Source organism: Oncorhynchus mykiss, chromosome 26, assembly GCF_013265735.2.
Source record: "Oncorhynchus mykiss isolate Arlee chromosome 26, USDA_OmykA_1.1, whole genome shotgun sequence".
Classification (NCBI taxonomy): Eukaryota; Metazoa; Chordata; class Actinopteri; order Salmoniformes; family Salmonidae; genus Oncorhynchus; species Oncorhynchus mykiss.
Genome location: NC_048590.1, coordinates 33,695,300 through 33,718,402, shown reverse-complemented (window position 1 = coordinate 33,718,402; position 23,103 = coordinate 33,695,300).

The window sequence follows — 23,103 nt, the reverse complement described above, 5'->3', positions numbered from 1 at the left end:
TGATCACGCCACGTATCGTTAATCATAAGGCATACACCCCGCCCTTCTTCTTACCAGAGAGATGTTTGTTTCCGTCGGCGCGATGCGTGAAGAAACCAGGTGGCTGTACCGACTCTGATGACGTATCCCGAGTGAGCCATGTTTCCGTGAAACAAAGAACGTTACAATCTCTGATGTCTCTCTGGAAGGCAACCCTTGCTCGAATTTCGTAATACCTTGTTGTCAGAGACTGGACATTGGCGAGTAGTATGCTCGCGATGTGCCCTTCTACGGAGCCTGACCAGAAGACGCTCGTCTGCCCCTTCTGCGGCGCCGTTGTTTTGTGTCGCCAGCTGGGATCCAATCCATTGTCCTGGGTGATGGACCAAACAGAGGATCTGCTTCGGGAAAGTCGTATTCCTGGTCGTAATGTTGGTGAGTTGATTTTGCCCTTATATCCAATAGTTCCTTCCAACTGTATGTAATAAGACTTAAGATTTCCTGGGGTAACAATGTAAGAAATAACACATAAGCAAACAAAATACTGCATCATTTCCTAGGAACGCGAAGCGAGGTGGCCATCTCTGTCACTTGTTGTCATATAATGCTTTAGACTGAATTAATAGGTTGGCATACTGCCGAACGTCAGAACCAAAACTTTTGGTGAGAATGCCCGTCAGTCACTATGGTCCTGGACTTTGGAACAGTCTGCCAGAAAATCTGAGGCCCTCAGAAACCGTTGACATTTTTAAACATCTTAGGACATACATACTTTATTGGCTTTTTTTTTACTTAGGGTCCTTTTAGTTGTCTCGGCCATTTGATCTACTTTAAAAAAATGTTTATCCCTTTCTATATATTTAATTTATTTGATCCCCTCATATCCCGCTGCATTAGTCTCTCATATCATCTTTTATTTGACCATTGTTTAAAAAAAATATTTATCTCTGAATTTTTATCCATGTCTAATAATAGATATATTTTTTGTATTTTATCTTTCTCACTTTTTATTATTTTATTTGTTAAGCAGCTTGAAATACATTTGTTGTAAGAAATGTGCTATATAAAGAAAGTTTGCTTGATTGATTGATACAGTACTGTGCGTAGACTGTAGACTGATTCCATAATCCTACTTCCGACTATTCCCTCTACGGCACACATTGCAGGGAAAATACTCCCTCCAAACATAGACAAACACACGTACACACACCCCAGCATGGCACCCCTGCTGCTTCCACACCTCTCTGCTCCCTGGCACCCTGTACCCACAGTTCAGGGGCACATGGCCAGAACTCAACCCTGGCACCTTGTACCCACAGTTCAGGGGCACATGGCCAGAACTCAACCCTGGCACCCTGTACCCACAGTTTAGGGGCACATGGTCAGAACTCAACCCTGGCACCCTGTACCCACAGTTTAGGGGCACATGGCCAGAACTCAACCCTGGCACCCTGTAACCACAGTTTAGGGGCACATGGCCAGAACTAAACCCAGGCACCCTGTACCCACAGTTTAGGGGCACATGGCCAGAACTCAACCCTGGCACCCTGTACCCACAGTTTAGGGGCACATGGCCAGAACTCAACCCTGGCACCCTGTACCCACAGTTTAGGGGCACATGGCCAGAACTCAACCCTGGCAAAACAATGTACACACTGTTGCAGAAGACACCATAACAGCATGTAAATAATGCACACATCATTTAAAATTGGAAAATCAAACAGAATATCACACATCAAAGGTTTCTAGAATCCAAGAAGGATTTTTTTTGCCATGGGGGGGGCGGGGGGGGGGGGGGGGGGGGGGGGGGTGTCTGTTGCGCAGATATTTTAATTGTAAAAATGTGAGCACATTTATTTATCATTAGGTGAGCTTCCAATCCCCCAGCTGGCAGGAGTCCAGCTGTTAAGGGCTTCAACTGGAGCCAGTCAGTTTACATAAGATTCCAAAGCCATTTTAGTCTGGAGAAAGAAGCAATCACCAGGGAGAAGTGTTCAATGCTCATCCATTTAAAAGGGATTTTTTTTTTTAAAGCGCGCTGCTTTCTGCATGGTTAGCTCCCCAACGTCGCTGTAATAGAAGAGAGGCCATTCTGTCAGCCAGAGGGCTGCGGCGGCATGGCGAGTGACGATTGAAGAGCATGTGGTCGAGGAAGTACCCGACACTCTTCAAAACAAACAGTCTTTACGTTCAGCTGAGCAAACACAGGGCCGCCACAACGCACATCAAGATTGGGAGGGGTTGGATTGGGGGATAGGGGGGTAAACCCACATTTAAGTCCATTTTCAATTTCATGCCTAGAGAGACATGTATGGAAGCGCCCCTGACCATGTTTCATCCATACAACTCTCATCCTCTCGCAATAACACACACACCTCAGATATCACACACCATGCACACACACACTGTTTTGTGTGTTAGCTGGATGCACTAAGATAGCATTGATTTCAAACCGTTTGGATTCCAAAACTATTCAAAAGTATACTGTATGTATTTAAGCCATAGAAACAGATGCCTTTGTATCGTACACAGTTCCACAACAGTCCCCCCACAGGCCAGACTGGTATCTGCCTCCCTCTTGAGTAAAGCTTGCTGTTGTGCTATTGTGCTTGTGCCCACATTTGAGAAAGGTCAGAAGGAAACCAATAATGGTGTTAGGAGAGGTCTTCAGAAGTGAGGTGAGAGACGGCCAGTGTTTGCAGACAGACAGATGTACACAGATTGTTTACAGCCTATTACTTGGTTTGCCTGGGTCACCGAGTTCAACACAGCAACAGTAACTAGGGTATTGGAAGATAGCCTTTAAAAGGAGCCTTTAAAAATAACTACATTGATTGACCAAATCGATTCTCCTTCTCTTTAGATGTCTTTGAGATCCTAATGTATCGTATTGGATTGTATAAAACTGATTTAAAATATTAAGACCGTAAAGAAAATGGGTTGTCTTTTTCATGTTAGTGAAAAGCTGGTTCCAGAACAGACACATTGAAGTCACCTAAGGTCTGTTATTGCTTAAATAGATTTTTAGACAAAAACATGAAAACACAGACACCGACATGCACGCACGCACGCACGCACGCACACACACACACACACACACACACACACACACACACACACACACACACACACACACACACAATCCCCCTACCCTGGTTTCAAAGTAAATGAAGAGTCTTAATGAAGGCCATCATAACATGGGTCTTTTTAAGTGAGACAGCCTCCCTTCTTTACCAGGCAACCCCCTGATGGGCAAACACCTCTTTTCACCAATCTAATTTCCACCAATCGATACATGTAGCTTTCTGAAGACAGCCGTACACAGCCTCGCCCACCCTCCTCCTCTCACTTCCTTACAAAGATCAGACACTTATTTACGTTCCTCTAATTAGATGCTGTTTTTATTTACCCAACAATGTTCCAGAGGAATCCCCAATTCTACTGCCCAGTCAATGAACTCCACAGTTGACATTTTCATGGCATTTTCATCCTGCTGTGATCAATACAGTCATTGAGACAATTACTCCTGGGCCATGAACAGTAGAGGCACATAATCACATGATATAATGCAGCCAGACACACTGCTTCAATACTAAACCACTGATTTATCAGCTAAGGACTCTGGTTGCTGAAAAGTGTATTTTGTATCCATTGTTTAAAAAAATATAACCAGTATATTGATATAAGGTAGAGAATTGCATTAATTTAATTGAAAGCAGTAAAAAAACAGAACAATGTGCATTTAAGGTTGTATGTCTTCGATTAACTTAAAGTCATAGTGTAATAATAATTTTTAAATGCCATGACTGATTTTGTTTGCGTGTTACAATAAAGTAACGTTTGTTCCGTGCCTCAAAAGACCAGATGGTGGAGCCAAAAGCTCAGCAGAGAACAACAAGAAGTGATTTCAGCAACGCAGTCCTCAAATCCTCATAACTTGGTGCGTGTGTGAATGTGTGCCTGTGTGTGTGTCCGCGCCTGTGTGTGTGTGTGTCTGTGCGCGTGCAGTTGTGCTTGTGTGTGTGAGTGTGTTTACTCCAGACTGTAAAAACACTCAGTTGAGAAAAAGAGAACAGCGTTCATTTTCAAGCTACGTCTCCTGGTAGTGGGCTATGGATGAATAATGACTGAATTCAACTGTGCTGGAACAGAAACACATTCCACACACTCTGCAAACACTACTGCCAGAGAAAAACAACAACTACATCAGAACATTTACAAGTAAGAAAGCTCAGCGACGAGCGCCTCACACTCCTTTGAGTGAGATGAAACGTTATTCCAGGATACTGCTAAGTGCTTCACAAACTATAGCTATGCTTTAAATGTGCTTCAACAACAACATCAATGGGAAGTGAGTGAATTTGAAAGGGAAGCTTTTTGGGGGAACCAAGGTCTCAGAGGAGGATAAACCGTACAGGCAAGGCCACTTTTTCTTTAGCTGCTTAAAGGAGAATATAATGCTTCAATGACAACACATATTTCCTCCATCAATATATGTAGAAAAGATCATCTGATGTACAACAACACCACCTTCTGTGGTTCTTTATTTCACTTTTAAATCACAGTTGGCAACAGGTTTAAAAGACTTTCAATGTTGGTTTCTTAAATGATTGCCTCGCCTGGTTCACCAACTACTTCTCTGATAGAGCTCAGTGTGTCAAATTGGAGGGCCTGTTGTCCGGACCTCTGGCAGTCTCTATGGGGGTGCCACAGGGTTCAATTCTCGGGCCAACTCTCTTCTCTGTATACATCAATGATGTCGCTCTTGCTGCTGGTGATTCTCGAATCCACCTCTACGCAGACGACACCATTCTGTATACTTCTGGCCCGTCTTTGGACACTGTGTTAACTAACCTCCAGACAAGCTTCAATGCCATACAACTCTCCTTCCGTGGCCTCCAACTGCTCCAACGCAAATAAAACTAAATGCATGCTATTCAACCGATCATTGCCCGGACCTGCCCGCCCATCCAGCATCACCACTCTGGACGGCTCTGACTTAGAATACGTGGATAACTACAAATACCTAGGTGTCTGGCTAGACTTTAAACTCTCCTTCCAGACTCACATTAAGCATCTCCAATCAAAAATTTAATCTAGAATCGGCTTCCTATTTCGCAAAAAAACATCCTTCACTCATGCTGCCAAACATACCCTCGTAAAACTGACCATCCTACCGATCCTTGACTTCGGTGATGTCATCTATAAAATAGCCTCCAACACTCTACTCAGCAAACTGGATGTAGTCTATCACAGTGCCATCCGTTTTGTCACCAAAGCCTCATATACTACCCACCACTGCGACCTGTACGCTCTCGTTGGCTGGCCCTCGCTTCATACTCGTCGCCAAACCCACTGGCTACAGGTTATCTACAAGTCTCTGCTAGTTAGAGCCCCGCCCTATCTCAGCTTGCTGGTCACCATAGCAGCACCCACTCGTAGCACACGCTCCAGCAGGTATATCTCACTGGTCACCCCCAAAGCCAATTCCTACTTTGGTCGCCTTTCCTTCCAGTTCTCTGCTGCCAGTGACTGGAACGAACTGCAAAAATCACTGAAGCTGGAGATTCCCATCTCCCTCACTAGCTTTAAGAACCATCTTGACCTGTACCAGTTTCATGGGGACCTGACCTGTATCAGTTTCATGGGGATCTGACCTCTACCAGTTTCATGGGGACCTGACCTGTACCAGTTTCATGGGGATCTGACCTGTACCAGTTTCATGGGGATCTGACCTGTATCAGTTTCATGGGGACCTGACCTGTACCAGTTTCATGGGGACCTGACCTGTACCAGTTTCATGGGGACCTGACCTGTACCAGTTTCACATGGACCTGACCTGTACCAGTTTCACATGGACCTGACCTGTACCAGTTTCATGGGGATCTGACCTGTATCAGTTTCACAGCGACCTGATCTGTATCAGTTTCATGGGGACCTGACCTGTACCAGTTTCATGGGGATCTGACCTGTACCAGTTTCACAGGGACCTGACCTGTATTAGTTTCATGTAGACCTGACCTGTACCAGTTTCACAGGGACCTGACCTGTATTAGTTTCATGTAGACCTGACCTGTACCAGTTTCACATGGACCTGACCTGTACCAGTTTCATGGGGACCTGACCTGTACCAGTTTCACATGGACCTGACCTGTACCAGTTTCACATGGACCTGACCTGTACCAGTTTCATGGGGATCTGACCTGTATCAGTTTCACAGCGACCTGATCTGTATCAGTTTCATGGGGACCTGACCTGTACCAGTTTCATGGGGATCTGACCTGTACCAGTTTCACAGGGACCTGACCTGTATTAGTTTCATGTAGACCTGACCTGTACCAGTTTCACAGGGACCTGACCTGTATTAGTTTCATGTAGACCTGACCTGTACCAGTTTCACAGGGACCTGACCTGTATCAGTGTCATGGGGACCTGACCTGTACCAGTTTCACAGGGACCTGACCTGTACCAGTTTCATGGAGACCTGACCTGTACCAGTTTCATGGGGATCTGACCTGTACCAGTTTCATGCGGATCTGACCTGTATCAGTTTCATGGGGACCTGACCTGTACCAGTTTCATGGGGACCTGACCTGTACCAGTTTCATGGGGACCTGACCTGTACCAGTTTCATGGGGATCTGACCTGTACCAGTTTCACAGGGACCTGACCTTTATCAGTTTCATGGGGTCCTGACCTTTAGCAGTTTCACGGGGACCTGACCTGTATTAGTTTCATGTAGACCTGACCTGTACCAGTTTCACAGGGACCTGACCTGTATTAGTTTCATGTAGACCTGACCTGTACCAGTTTCACAGGGACCTGACCTGTATCAGTGTCATGGGGACCTGACCTGTACCAGTTTCACAGGGACCTGACCTGTATCAGTTTCTTGGGGACCTGACCTGTATCAGTTTCTTGGGGATCTGACCTGTATCAGTTTCATTGGGACCTGACCTGTATCAGTTTCATGTAGACCTGACCTGTACCAGTTTCACAGGGACCTGTACCAGTTTCATAGGGACCTGACCTGTATCAGTTTCATAGGGACCTGACCTGTATCAGTTTCACAGGGATCTGACCTGTACCAGTTTCACAGGGACCTGACCTGTATTAGTTTCATGTAGACCTGACCTGTACCAGTTTCACAGGGACCTGACCTGTACCAGTTTCATGGGGATCTGACCTCTACCAGTTTCATGGGGACCTGACCTGTACCAGTTTTATGCGGATCTGACCTGTACCAGTTTCATGGGGACCTGACCTGTACCAGTTTCATGGGGACCTGACCTGTACCAGTTTCACATGGACCTGACCTGTACCAGTTTCACATGGACCTGACCTGTACCAGTTTCATGGGGATCTGACCTGTATCAGTTTCACAGCGACCTGATCTGTATCAGTTTCATGGGGACCTGACCTGTACCAGTTTCATGGGGATCTGACCTGTACCAGTTTCACAGGGACCTGACCTGTATTAGTTTCATGTAGACCTGACCTGTACCAGTTTCACAGGGACCTGACCTGTATTAGTTTCATGTAGACCTGACCTGTACCAGTTTCACATGGACCTGACCTGTACCAGTTTCATGTGGACCTGACCTGTACCAGTTTCACATGGACCTGACCTGTACCAGTTTCACATGGACCTGACCTGTACCAGTTTCATGGGGATCTGACCTGTATCAGTTTCACAGCGACCTGACCTGTACCAGTTTCATGGGGATCTGACCTGTACCAGTTTCACAGGGACCTGACCTGTATTAGTTTCATGTAGACCTGACCTGTACCAGTTTCACAGGGACCTGATCTGTATTAGTTTCATGTAGACCTGACCTGTACCAGTTTCACAGGGACCTGACCTGTATCAGTGTCATGGGGACCTGACCTGTACCAGTTTCACAGGGACCTGACCTGTACCAGTTTCATGGAGACCTGACCTGTACCAGTTTCATGGGGATCTGACCTGTACCAGTTTCATGCGGATCTGACCTGTATCAGTTTCATGGGGACCTGACCTGTACCAGTTTCATGGGGACCTGACCTGTACCAGTTTCATGGGGACCTGACCTGTACCAGTTTCATGGGGATCTGACCTGTACCAGTTTCACAGGGACCTGACCTGTATCAGTTTCATGGGGTCCTGACCTTTAGCAGTTTCACAGGGACCTGACCTGTATCAGTTTCTTGGGGACCTGACCTGTATCAGTTTCATTGGGACCTGACCTGTATTAGTTTCATGTAGACCTGACCTGTACCAGTTTCACAGGGACCTGACCTGTACCAGTTTCATGTAGACCTGACCTGTACCAGTTTCACAGGGACCTGACCTGTATCAGTTTCTTGGGGACCTGACCTGTATCAGTTTCTTGGGGATCTGACCTGTATCAGTTTCATTGGGACCTGACCTGTATCAGTTTCATGTAGACCTGACCTGTACCAGTTTCACAGGGACCTGTACCAGTTTCATGGGGATCTGATCTTGATCAGTTTCATAGGGACCTGACCTGTATCAGTTTCATAGGGACCTGACCTGTATCAGTTTCACAGGGATCTGACCTGTACCAGTTTCACAGGGACCTGACCTGTATTAGTTTCATGTAGACCTGACCTGTACCAGTTTCACAGGGACCTGACCTGTACCAGTTTCATGGGGATCTGACCTCTACCAGTTTCATGGGGACCTGACCTGTACCAGTTTCATGGGGATCTGACCTGTACCAGTTTCATGCGGATCTGACCTGAATCAGTTTCATGGGGACCTGACCTGTACCAGTTTCATGGGGATCTGACCTGTACCAGTTTCACAGGGACCTGACCTGTATCAGTTTCATGGGGTCCTGACCTTTAGCAGTTTCACGGGGACCTGACCTGTATTAGTTTCATGTAGACCTGACCTGTACCAGTTTCACAGGGACCTGACCTGTATTAGTTTCATGTAGACCTGACCTGTACCAGTTTCACAGGGACCTGACCTGTATCAGTGTCATGGGGACCTGACCTGTACCAGTTTCACAGGGACCTGACCTGTATCAGTTTCTTGGGGACCTGACCTGTATCAGTTTCTTGGGGATCTGACTTGTATCAGTTTCATTGGGACCTGACCTGTATCAGTTTCATGTAGACCTGACCTGTACCAGTTTCACAGGGACCTGTACCAGTTTCATGGGGATCTGATCTTGATCAGTTTCATAGGGACCTGACCTGTATCAGTTTCATAGGGACCTGACCTGTATCAGTTTCACAGGGATCTGACCTGTACCAGTTTCACAGGGACCTGACCTGTATTAGTTTCATGTAGACCTGACCTGTACCAGTTTCACAGGGACCTGACCTGTACCAGTTTCATGGGGATCTGACCTCTACCAGTTTCATGGGGACCTGACCTGTACCAGTTTTATGCGGATCTGACCTGTATCAGTTTCATGGGGACCTGACTTGTACCAGTTTCATGGGGACCTGACTTGTACCAGTTTCATAGGGACCTGACTTGTACCAGTTTCATGGGGACCTGACCTGTACCAGTTTCACAGGGACCTGACCTGTACCAGTTTCATGGAGACCTGACCTGTACCAGTTTCATGGGGATCTGACCTGTACCAGTTTCATGCGGATCTGACCTGTATCAGTTTCATGGGGACCTGACCTGTACCAGTTTCATGGGGATCTGACCTGTACCAGTTTCACAGGGACCTGACCTGTATCAGTTTCATGGGGTCCTGACCTTTAGCAGTTTCACAGGGACCTGACCTGTATCAGTTTCTTGGGGACCTGACCTGTATCAGTTTCATTGGGACCTGACCTGTATTAGTTTCATGTAGACCTGACCTGTACCAGTTTCACAGGGACCTGACCTGTACCAGTTTCATGTAGACCTGACCTGTACCAGTTTCACAGGGACCTGACCTGTATCAGTTTCTTGGGGACCTGACCTGTATCAGTTTCTTGGGGATCTGACCTGTATCAGTTTCATTGGGACCTGACCTGTATCAGTTTCATGTAGACCTGACCTGTACCAGTTTCACAGGGACCTGTACCAGTTTCATGGGGATCTGATCTTGATCAGTTTCATAGGGACCTGACCTGTATCAGTTTCATAGGGACCTGACCTGTATCAGTTTCACAGGGATCTGACCTGTACCAGTTTCACAGGGACCTGACCTGTATTAGTTTCATGTAGACCTGACCTGTACCAGTTTCACAGGGACCTGACCTGTACCAGTTTCATGGGGATCTGACCTCTACCAGTTTCATGGGGACCTGACCTGTACCAGTTTCATGGGGATCTGACCTGTACCAGTTTCATGCGGATCTGACCTGTATCAGTTTCATGGGGACCTGACCTGTACCAGTTTCATGGGGACCTGACCTGTACCAGTTTCATGGGGACCTGACCTGTACCAGTTTCATGGGGATCTGACCTGTACCAGTTTCACAGGGACCTGACCTGTATCAGTTTCATGGGGTCCTGACCTTTAGCAGTTTCACGGGGACCTGACCTGTATTAGTTTCATGTAGACCTGACCTGTACCAGTTTCACAGGGACCTGACCTGTATTAGTTTCATGTAGACCTGACCTGTACCAGTTTCACAGGGACCTGACCTGTATCAGTGTCATGGGGACCTGACCTGTACCAGTTTCACAGGGACCTGACCTGTATCAGTTTCTTGGGGACCTGACCTGTATCAGTTTCTTGGGGATCTGACTTGTATCAGTTTCATTGGGACCTGACCTGTATCAGTTTCATGTAGACCTGACCTGTACCAGTTTCACAGGGACCTGTACCAGTTTCATGGGGATCTGATCTTGATCAGTTTCATAGGGACCTGACCTGTATCAGTTTCATAGGGACCTGACCTGTATCAGTTTCACAGGGATCTGACCTGTACCAGTTTCACAGGGACCTGACCTGTATTAGTTTCATGTAGACCTGACCTGTACCAGTTTCACAGGGACCTGACCTGTACCAGTTTCATGGGGATCTGACCTCTACCAGTTTCATGGGGACCTGACCTGTACCAGTTTTATGCGGATCTGACCTGTATCAGTGTCATGGGGACCTGACTTGTACCAGTTTCATGGGGACCTGACTTGTACCAGTTTCATGGGGACCTGACTTGTACCAGTTTCATGGGGACCTGACCTGTACCAGTTTTCATGGGGACCTGACCTGTACCAGTTTCATGGGGATCTGACCTGTATCAGTTTCACAGGGACCTGATCTGTATCAGTTTCATGGGGACCTGACCTGTACCAGTTTCATGGGGATCTGACCTGTACCAGTTTCACAGGGACCTGACCTGTATCAGTTTCATGGGGTCCTGACCTGTACCAGTTTCACGGGGACCTGACCTGTATTAGTTTCATGTAGACCTGACCTGTACCAGTTTCACAGGGACCTGACCTGTATTAGTTTCATGTAGACCTGACCTGTACCAGTTTCACAGGGACCTGACCTGTATCAGTGTCATGGGGACATAACCTGTACCAGTTTCACAGGGACCTGACCTGTATCAGTTTCATTGGGACCTGACCTGTATCAGTTTCATGTAGACCTGACCTTTACCAGTTTCACAGGGATCTGTACCAGTTTAATGGGGATCTGACCTTTATCAGTTTCATAGGGACCTGACCAGTATCAGTTTCACAGGGATCTGACCTGTACCAGTTTCACAGGGACCTGACCTGTATCAGTTTCATGGGGATCTGACCTCTACCAATTTCATGTAGACCTGACCTGTATCAGTTTCATGGGGACCTGACCCGTGCCAGTTTCATGGGGACCTGACCTGTGCCAGTTTCATGGGGATCTGACCTGTACCAGTTTCATGGGGATCTGACCTGTATTAGTTTCATGTAGACCTGACCTGTACCAGTTTCACAGGGACCTGACCTGTATCAGTGTCATGGGGACCTGACCTGTACCAGTTTCACAGGGACCTGACCTGTATCAGTTTCTTGGGGACCTGACCTGTATCAGTTTCTTGGGGATCTGACTTGTATCAGTTTCATTGGGACCTGACCTGTATCAGTTTCATGTAGACCTGACCTGTACCAGTTTCACAGGGACCTGTACCAGTTTCATGGGGATCTGATCTTGATCAGTTTCATAGGGACCTGACCTGTATCAGTTTCATAGGGACCTGACCTGTATCAGTTTCACAGGGATCTGACCTGTACCAGTTTCACAGGGACCTGACCTGTATTAGTTTCATGTAGACCTGACCTGTACCAGTTTCACAGGGACCTGACCTGTACCAGTTTCATGGGGATCTGACCTCTACCAGTTTCATGGGGACCTGACCTGTACCAGTTTTATGCGGATCTGACCTGTATCAGTGTCATGGGGACCTGACTTGTACCAGTTTCATGGGGACCTGACTTGTACCAGTTTCATGGGGACCTGACTTGTACCAGTTTCATGGGGACCTGACCTGTACCAGTTTTCATGGGGACCTGACCTGTACCAGTTTCATGGGGATCTGACCTGTATCAGTTTCACAGGGACCTGATCTGTATCAGTTTCATGGGGACCTGACCTGTACCAGTTTCATGGGGATCTGACCTGTACCAGTTTCACAGGGACCTGACCTGTATCAGTTTCATGGGGTCCTGACCTGTACCAGTTTCACGGGGACCTGACCTGTATTAGTTTCATGTAGACCTGACCTGTACCAGTTTCACAGGGACCTGACCTGTATTAGTTTCATGTAGACCTGACCTGTACCAGTTTCACAGGGACCTGACCTGTATCAGTGTCATGGGGACATAACCTGTACCAGTTTCACAGGGACCTGACCTGTATCAGTTTCATTGGGACCTGACCTGTATCAGTTTCATGTAGACCTGACCTTTACCAGTTTCACAGGGATCTGTACCAGTTTAATGGGGATCTGACCTTTATCAGTTTCATAGGGACCTGACCTGTATCAGTTTCATAGGGACCTGACCAGTATCAGTTTCACAGGGATCTGACCTGTACCAGTTTCACAGGGACCTGACCTGTATCAGTTTCATGGGGATCTGACCTCTACCAATTTCATGTAGACCTGACCTGTATCAGTTTCATGGGGACCTGACCCGTGCCAGTTTCATGGGGACCTGACCTGTGCCAGTTTCATGGGGATCTGACCTGTACCAGTTTCATGGGGATCTGACCTGTACCAGTTTCATGCGGATCTGACCTGTATCAGTTTCATGGGGACCTGACCTGTACCAGTTTCATGGGGACCTGACCTGTACCAGTTTCATGGGGACCTGACCTGTACCAGTTTCACATGGACCTGACCTGTACCAGTTTCACATGGACCTGACCTGTACCAGTTTCATGGGGATCTGACCTGTATCAGTTTCACAGCGACCTGATCTGTATCAGTTTCATGGGGACCTGACCTGTACCAGTTTCATGGGGATCTGACCTGTACCAGTTTCACAGGGACCTGACCTGTATTAGTTTCATGTAGACCTGACCTGTACCAGTTTCACAGGGACCTGACCTGTATTAGTTTCATGTAGACCTGACCTGTACCAGTTTCACAGGGACCTGACCTGTACCAGTTTCATGGGGACCTGACCTGTACCAGTTTCACATGGACCTGACCTGTACCAGTTTCACATGGACCTGACCTGTACCAGTTTCATGGGGATCTGACCTGTATCAGTTTCACAGCGACCTGATCTGTATCAGTTTCATGGGGACCTGACCTGTACCAGTTTCATGGGGATCTGACCTGTACCAGTTTCACAGGGACCTGACCTGTATTAGTTTCATGTAGACCTGACCTGTACCAGTTTCACAGGGACCTGACCTGTATTAGTTTCATGTAGACCTGACCTGTACCAGTTTCACAGGGACCTGACCTGTATCAGTGTCATGGGGACCTGACCTGTACCAGTTTCACAGGGACCTGACCTGTACCAGTTTCATGGAGACCTGACCTGTACCAGTTTCATGGGGATCTGACCTGTACCAGTTTCATGCGGATCTGACCTGTATCAGTTTCATGGGGACCTGACCTGTACCAGTTTCATGGGAACCTGACCTGTACCAGTTTCATGGGGACCTGACCTGTACCAGTTTCATGGGGATCTGACCTGTACCAGTTTCACAGGGACCTGACCTGTATCAGTTTCATGGGGTCCTGACCTTTAGCAGTTTCACGGGGACCTGACCTGTATTAGTTTCATGTAGACCTGACCTGTACCAGTTTCACAGGGACCTGACCTGTATTAGTTTCATGTAGACCTGACCTGTACCAGTTTCACAGGGACCTGACCTGTATCAGTGTCATGGGGACCTGACCTGTACCAGTTTCACAGGGACCTGACCTGTATCAGTTTCTTGGGGACCTGACCTGTATCAGTTTCTTGGGGATCTGACCTGTATCAGTTTCATTGGGACCTGACCTGTATCAGTTTCATGTAGACCTGACCTGTACCAGTTTCACAGGGACCTGTACCAGTTTCATGGGGATCTGATCTTGATCAGTTTCATAGGGACCTGACCTGTATCAGTTTCATAGGGACCTGACCTGTATCAGTTTCACAGGGATCTGACCTGTACCAGTTTCACAGGGACCTGACCTGTATTAGTTTCATGTAGACCTGACCTGTACCAGTTTCACAGGGACCTGACCTGTACCAGTTTCATGGCGATCTGACCTCTACCAGTTTCATGGGGACCTGACCTGTACCAGTTTTATGCGGATCTGACCTCTACCAGTTTCATGGGGATCTGACCTGTACCAGTTTCACAGGGACCTGACCTGTATTAGTTTCATGTAGACCTGACCTGTACCAGTTTCACAGGGACCTGACCTGTATTAGTTTCATGTAGACCTGACCTGTACCAGTTTCACAGGGACCTGACCTGTACCAGTTTCATGGGGACCTGACCTGTACCAGTTTCACATGGACCTGACCTGTACCAGTTTCACAGGGACCTGACCTGTATTAGTTTCATGTAGACCTGACCTGTACCAGTTTCACAGGGACCTGACCTGTACCAGTTTCATGGGGATCTGACCTGTACCAGTTTCACAGGGACCTGACCTGTATTAGTTTCATGTAGACCTGACCTGTACCAGTTTCACAGGGACCTGACCTGTATTAGTTTCATGTAGACCTGACCTGTACCAGTTTCACATGGACCTGACCTGTACCAGTTTCATGGGGATCTGACCTGTATCAGTTTCACAGCGACCTGATCTGTATCAGTTTCATGGGGACCTGACCTGTACCAGTTTCATGGGGATCTGACCTGTACCAGTTTCACAGGGACCTGACCTGTATTAGTTTCATGTAGACCTGACCTGTACCAGTTTCACAGGGACCTGACCTGTATTAGTTTCATGTAGACCTGACCTGTACCAGTTTCACAGGGACCTGACCTGTATCAGTGTCATGGGGACCTGACCTGTACCAGTTTCACAGGGACCTGACCTGTACCAGTTTCATGGAGACCTGACCTGTACCAGTTTCATGGGGATCTGACCTGTACCAGTTTCATGCGGATCTGACCTGTATCAGTTTCATGGGGACCTGACCTGTACCAGTTTCATGGGAACCTGACCTGTACCAGTTTCATGGGGACCTGACCTGTACCAGTTTCATGGGGATCTGACCTGTACCAGTTTCACAGGGACCTGACCTGTATCAGTTTCATGGGGTCCTGACCTTTAGCAGTTTCACGGGGACCTGACCTGTATTAGTTTCATGTAGACCTGACCTGTACCAGTTTCACAGGGACCTGACCTGTATTAGTTTCATGTAGACCTGACCTGTACCAGTTTCACAGGGACCTGACCTGTATCAGTGTCATGGGGACCTGACCTGTACCAGTTTCACAGGGACCTGACCTGTATCAGTTTCTTGGGGACCTGACCTGTATCAGTTTCTTGGGGATCTGACCTGTATCAGTTTCATTGGGACCTGACCTGTATCAGTTTCATGTAGACCTGACCTGTACCAGTTTCACAGGGACCTGTACCAGTTTCATGGGGATCTGATCTTGATCAGTTTCATAGGGACCTGACCTGTATCAGTTTCATAGGGACCTGACCTGTATCAGTTTCACAGGGATCTGACCTGTACCAGTTTCACAGGGACCTGACCTGTATTAGTTTCATGTAGACCTGACCTGTACCAGTTTCACAGGGACCTGACCTGTACCAGTTTCATGGGGATCTGACCTCTACCAGTTTCATGGGGACCTGACCTGTACCAGTTTTATGCGGATCTGACCTGTATCAGTTTCATGGGGACCTGACTTGTACCAGTTTCATGGGGACCTGACTTGTACCAGTTTCATGGGGACCTGACCTGTACCAGTTTTCATGGGGACCTGACCTGTACCAGTTTCATGGGGATCTGACCTGTATCAGTTTCACAGGGACCTGATCTGTATCAGTTTCATGGGGACCTGACCTGTACCAGTTTCATGGGGATCTGACCTGTACCAGTTTCACAGGGACCTGACCTGTATCAGTTTCATGGGGTCCTGACCTGTACCAGTTTCACGGGGACCTGACCTGTATTAGTTTCATGTAGACCTGACCTGTACCAGTTTCACAGGGACCTGACCTGTATTAGTTTCATGTAGACCTGACCTGTACCAGTTTCACAGGGACCTGACCTGTACCAGTTTCATGGCGATCTGACCTCTACCAGTTTCATGGGGACCTGACCTGTACCAGTTTTATGCGGATCTGACCTCTACCAGTTTCATGGGGATCTGACCTGTACCAGTTTCACAGGGACCTGACCTGTATTAGTTTCATGTAGACCTGACCTGTACCAGTTTCACAGGGACCTGACCTGTATTAGTTTCATGTAGACCTGACCTGTACCAGTTTCACAGGGACCTGACCTGTACCAGTTTCATGGGGACCTGACCTGTACCAGTTTCACATGGACCTGACCTGTACCAGTTTCACAGGGACCTGACCTGTATTAGTTTCATGTAGACCTGACCTGTACCAGTTTCACAGGGACCTGACCTGTACCAGTTTCATGGGGATCTGACCTGTACCAGATTCACAGGGACCTGACCTGTATTAGTTTCATGTAGACCTGACCTGTACCAGTTTCACAGGGACCTGACCTGTATTAGTTTCATGTAGACCTGACCTGTACCAGTTTCACATGGACCTGACCTGTACCAGTTTCATGGGGATCTGACCTGTATCAGTTTCACAGCGACCTGATCTGTATCAGTTTCATGGGGACCTGACCTGTACCAGTTTCATGGGGATCTGACCTGTACCAGTTTCACAGGGACCTGACCTGTATCAGTTTCATGTAGACCTGACCTGTACCAGTTTCACAGGGACCTGACCTGTATTAGTTTCATGTAGACCTGACCTGTACCAGTTTCACAGGGACCTGACCTGTATCAGTGTCATGGGGACCTGACCTGTACCAGTTTCACAGGGACCTGACCTGTACCAGTTTCATGGAGACCTGACCTGTACCAGTTTCATGGGGATCTGACCTGTACCAGTTTCATGCGGATCTGACCTGTATCAGTTTCATGGGGACCTGACCTGTACCAGTTTCATGGGAACCTGACCTGTACCAGTTTCATGGGGACCTGACCTGTACCAGTTTCATGGGGATCTGACCTGTACCAGTTTCACAGGGGCCTGACCTGTATCAGTTTCATGGGGTCCTGACCTTTAGCAGTTTCACGGGGACCTGACCTGTATTAGTTTCATGTAGACCTGACCTGTACCAGTTTCACAGGGACCTGACCTGTATTAGTTTCATGTAGACCTGACCTGTACCAGTTTCACAGGGACCTGACCTGTATCAGTGTCATGGGGACCTGACCTGTACCAGTTTCACAGGGACCTGACCTGTATCAGTTTCTTGGGGACCTGACCTGTATCAGTTTCTTGGGGATCTGACCTGTATCAGTTTCATTGGGACCTGACCTGTATCAGTTTCATGTAGACCTGACCTGTACCAGTTTCACAGGGACCTGTACCAGTTTCATGGGGATCTGATCTTGATCAGTTTCATAGGGACCTGACCTGTATCAGTTTCATAGGGACCTGACCTGTATCAGTTTCACAGGGATCTGACCTGTACCAGTTTCACAGGGACCTGACCTGTATTAGTTTCATGTAGACCTGACCTGTACCAGTTTCACAGGGACCTGACCTGTACCAGTTTCATGGGGATCTGACCTCTACCAGTTTCATGGGGACCTGACCTGTACCAGTTTTATGCGGATCTGACCTGTATCAGTTTCATGGGGACCTGACTTGTACCAGTTTCATGGGGACCTGACTTGTACCAGTTTCATGGGGACCTGACCTGTACCAGTTTTCATGGGGACCTGACCTGTACCAGTTTCATGGGGATCTGACCTGTATCAGTTTCACAGGGACCTGATCTGTATCAGTTTCATGGGGACCTGACCTGTACCAGTTTCATGGGGATCTGACCTGTACCAGTTTCACAGGGACCTGACCTGTATCAGTTTCATGGGGTCCTGACCTGTACCAGTTTCACGGGGACCTGACCTGTATTAGTTTCATGTAGACCTGACCTGTACCAGTTTCACAGGGACCTGACCTGTATTAGTTTCATGTAGACCTGACCTGTACCAGTTTCACAGGGACCTGACCTGTATCAGTGTCATGGGGACATAACCTGTACCAGTTTCACAGGGACCTGACCTGTATCAGTTTCATTGGGACCTGACCTGTATCAGTTTCATGTAGACCTGACCTTTACCAGTTTCACAGGGATCTGTACCAGTTTAATGGGGATCTGACCTTTATCAGTTTCACAGGGACCTGATCTGTATCAGTTTCATGTGGACCTGACCTGTACCAGTTTCATGGGGATCTGACCTCTTCCAGTTTCATGGGGACCTGACTTGTACCAGTTTCATGGGGACCTGACCTGTATCAGTTTCATGGGGATCTGACCTGTACCAGTTTCATGGGGACCTGACCTGTATCAGTTTCATAGGGACCTGACCTGTATCAGTTTCACCGGGATCTGACCTGTACCAGTTTCACAGGGACCTGACCTGTATTAGTTTCATGTAGACCTGACCTGTACCAGTTTCACAGGGACCTGACCTGTATCAGTTTCATGGGGATCTGACCTCTTCCAGTTTCATGGGAACCTGACTTGTACCAGTTTCATGGGGACCTGACCTGTATCAGTTTCATGGGGATCTGACCTCTACCAGTTTCATGGGGACCTGACATGTACCAGTTTCATGGGGATCTGACCTGTACCAGTTTCATGGGGATCTGACCTCTACCAGTTTCACAGGGACCTGATCTGTATCAGTTTCATGTGGACCTGACCTGTACCAGTTTCATGGGGATCTGACCTGTATCAGTTTCATGGGGATCTGACCTCTTCCAGTTTCATGGGGACCTGACTTGTACCAGTTTCATGGGGACCTGACCTGTACAAGTTTTCATGGGGACCTGACTTGTACCAGTTTCATGGGGACCTGACCTGTACCAGTTTCACATGGACCTGACCTGTACCAGTTTCATGGGGATCTGACCTGTATCAGTTTCATGGGGACCTGACCTGTACCAGTTTCATGGGGATCTGACCTGTACCAGTTTCACAGGGACCTGACCTGTATCAGTTTCATGGGGTCCTGACCTGTACCAGTTTCACAGGGACCTGACCTGTATTAGTTTCATGTAGACCTGACCTGTACCAGTTTCACAGGGACCTGACCTGTATCAGTTTCATGGGGACCTGACCTGTACCAGTTTCACAGGGACCTGACCTGTATCAGTTTCTTGGGGTCTTGACCTGTATCAGTTTCTTTTGGATCTTACCTGTATCAGTTTCATGGGGATCTGACCTGTATCAGTTTCAATGGGATTTGACCTGTATCAGTTTCATGGGGATGTGACCTGTATCAGTTTTATGGGGACCTGACCTGTATCAGTTTCATGGGGATCTGACCTGTATCAGTTTCACCGGGACCTGACCTGTACCAGTTTCACAGGGACCTGTACCAGTTTCATGGGGCCCTGACCTGTATCAGTTTCATGGGGATCTGACCTATACCAGTTTCATGGGGACCTGACCTGTACCAGTTTCATGGGGACCTGACCTGTACCAGTTTCATGGGGACCTGACCTGTACCAGTTTAATGGGGATCTGACCTGTACCAGTTTCATGCGGATCTGACCTGTATCAGTTTTATGGGGATCTGACCTGTATCAGTTTCACAGGGACCTGACCTATATCAGTGTCATGGGGAACTGACCTGTACCAGTTTCACAGGGACCTGACCTGTATCAGTTTCATTGGGACCTGACCTGTATCAGTTTCATGTAGACCTGACCTGTACCATTTTCACAGGGACCTGTACCAGTTTAATGGGGATCTGACCTTTATCAGTTTCATAGGGACCTGACCAGTATCAGTTTCACAGGGATCTGACCTGTACCAGTTTCACAAGGACCTGGCCTGTATTAGTTTCATGTAGACCTGACCTGTACCAGTTTCACAGGGACCTGACCTGTATCAGTTTCATGGGGATCTGACCTCTACCAGTTTCATGGGGACCTGACCTGTATCAGTTTCATGGGGACCTGACCTGTGCCAGTTTCATGGGGACCTGACCTGTGCCAGTTTCATGGGGATCTGACCTGTACCAGTTTCATGCGGATCTGACCTGTATAAGTTTCATGGGGACCTGACTTGTACCAGTTTCATGGGGACCTGACCTGTACCCGTTTTAATGGGGACCTGACCTGTACCAGTTTCATGGGGACCTGACCTGTACCAGTTTCACATGGACCTGACCTGTACCAGTTTCATGTGGATCTGACCTGTTTCAGTTTCACAGGGACCTGATCTGTATCAGTTTCATGGGGACCTGACCTGTACCAGTTTCATGGGGATATGACATGTACCAGTTTCACAGGGACCTGACCTGTATCAGTTTCATGGGGACCTGACCTGTACCAGTTTCACAGGGACCTGACCTGTATCAGTTTCTTGGGGACCTGACCTGTATCAGTTTCTTGGGGATCTGACCTGTATCAGTTTAATTGGTACCTGACCTGTATCAGTTTCATGTAGACCTGACCTGTACCAGTTTCAACGGGACCTGTACCAGTTTCATGGGGATCTGACCTTCATCAGTTTCATAGGGACCTGACCTGTATCAGTTTCATAGGGACCTGACCTGTATCAGTTTCACAGGGATCTGACCTGTACCAGTTTCACAGGGACCTGACCTGTATTAGTTTCATGGGGATCTGACCTCTTCCAGTTTCACAGGGACCTGACCTGTACCAGTTTCATGGGGACCTGACCTGTATCAGTTTCATGGGGATCTGACCTCTACCAGTTTCATGGGGACCTGACCTGTACCAGTTTCATGGGGATCTGACCTGTACCAGTTTCATGGGGATCTGACCTATACCAGTTTCATGCGGATCTGACCTGTATCAGTTTCATGGGGACCTGACCTGTACCAGTTTCATGGGGACCTGACCTGTACCAGTTTCATGGGGACCTGACCTGTACCAGTTTCACATGGACCTGACCTGTACCAGTTTCACATGGACCTGACCTGTACCAGTTTCATGGGGATCTGACCTGTATCAGTTTCACAGCGACCTGATCTGTATCAGTTTCATGGGGACCTGACCTGTACCAGTTTCATGGGGATCTGACCTGTACCAGTTTCACAGGGACCTGACCTGTATTAGTTTCATGTAGACCTGACCTGTACCAGTTTCACAGGGACCTGACCTGTATTAGTTTCATGTAGACCTGACCTGTACCAGTTTCATGGGGACCTGACCTGTACCAGTTTCACATGGACCTGACCTGTACCAGTTTCACATGGACCTGACCTGTACCAGTTTCATGGGGATCTGACCTGTATCAGTTTCACAGCGACCTGATCTGTATCAGTTTCATGGGGACCTGACCTGTACCAGTTTCATGGGGATCTGACCTGTACCAGTTTCACAGGGACCTGACCTGTATTAGTTTCATGTAGACCTGATCTGTATCAGTTTCACAGGAACCTGACCTGTATCAGTGTCATGGGGACCTGACCTGTACCAGTTTCACAGGGACCTGACCTGTATCAGTTTCTTGGGGTCTTGACCTGTATCAGTTTCTTTTGGATCTTACCTGTATCAGTTTCATGGGGATCTGACCTGTATCAGTTTCAATGGGATTTGACCTGTATCAGTTTCATGGGGATGTGACCTGTATCAGTTTTATGGGGACCTGACCTGTATCAGTTTCATGGGGATCTGACCTGTATCAGTTTCACCGGGACCTGACCTGTACAAGTTTCACAGGGACCTGTACCAGTTTCATGGGGCCCTGACCTGTATCAGTTTCATGGGGATCTGACCTGTACCAGTTTCATGGGGACCTGACCTGTACCAGTTTCATGGGGACCTGACCTGTACCAGTTTCATGGGGACCTGACCTGTACCAGTTTAATGGGGATCTGACCTGTACCAGTTTCATGCGGATCTGACCTGTATCAGTTTTATGGGGATCTGACCTGTATCAGTTTCACAGGGACCTGACCTATATCAGTGTCATGGGGAACTGACCTGTACCAGTTTCACAGGGACCTGACCTGTATCAGTTTCATTGGGACCTGACCTGTATCAGTTTCATGTAGACCTGACCTGTACCATTTTCACAGGGACCTGTACCAGTTTAATGGGGATCTGACCTTTATCAGTTTCATAGGGACCTGACCAGTATCAGTTTCACAGGGATCTGACCTGTACCAGTTTCACAAGGACCTGGCCTGTATTAGTTTCATGTAGACCTAACCTGTACCAGTTTCACAGGGACCTGACCTGTATCAGTTTCATGGGGATCTGACCTCTACCAGTTTCATGGGGACCTGACCTGTATCAGTTTCATGGGGACCTGACCTGTGCCAGTTTCATGGGGACCTGACCTGTACCAGTTTCATGGGGATCTGACCTGTACCAGTTTCATGCGGATCTGACCTGTATAAGTTTCATGGGGACCTGACTTGTACCAGTTTCATGGGGACCTGACCTGTACCCGTTTTAATGGGGACCTGACCTGTACCAGTTTCATGGGGACCTGACCTGTACCAGTTTCACATGGAC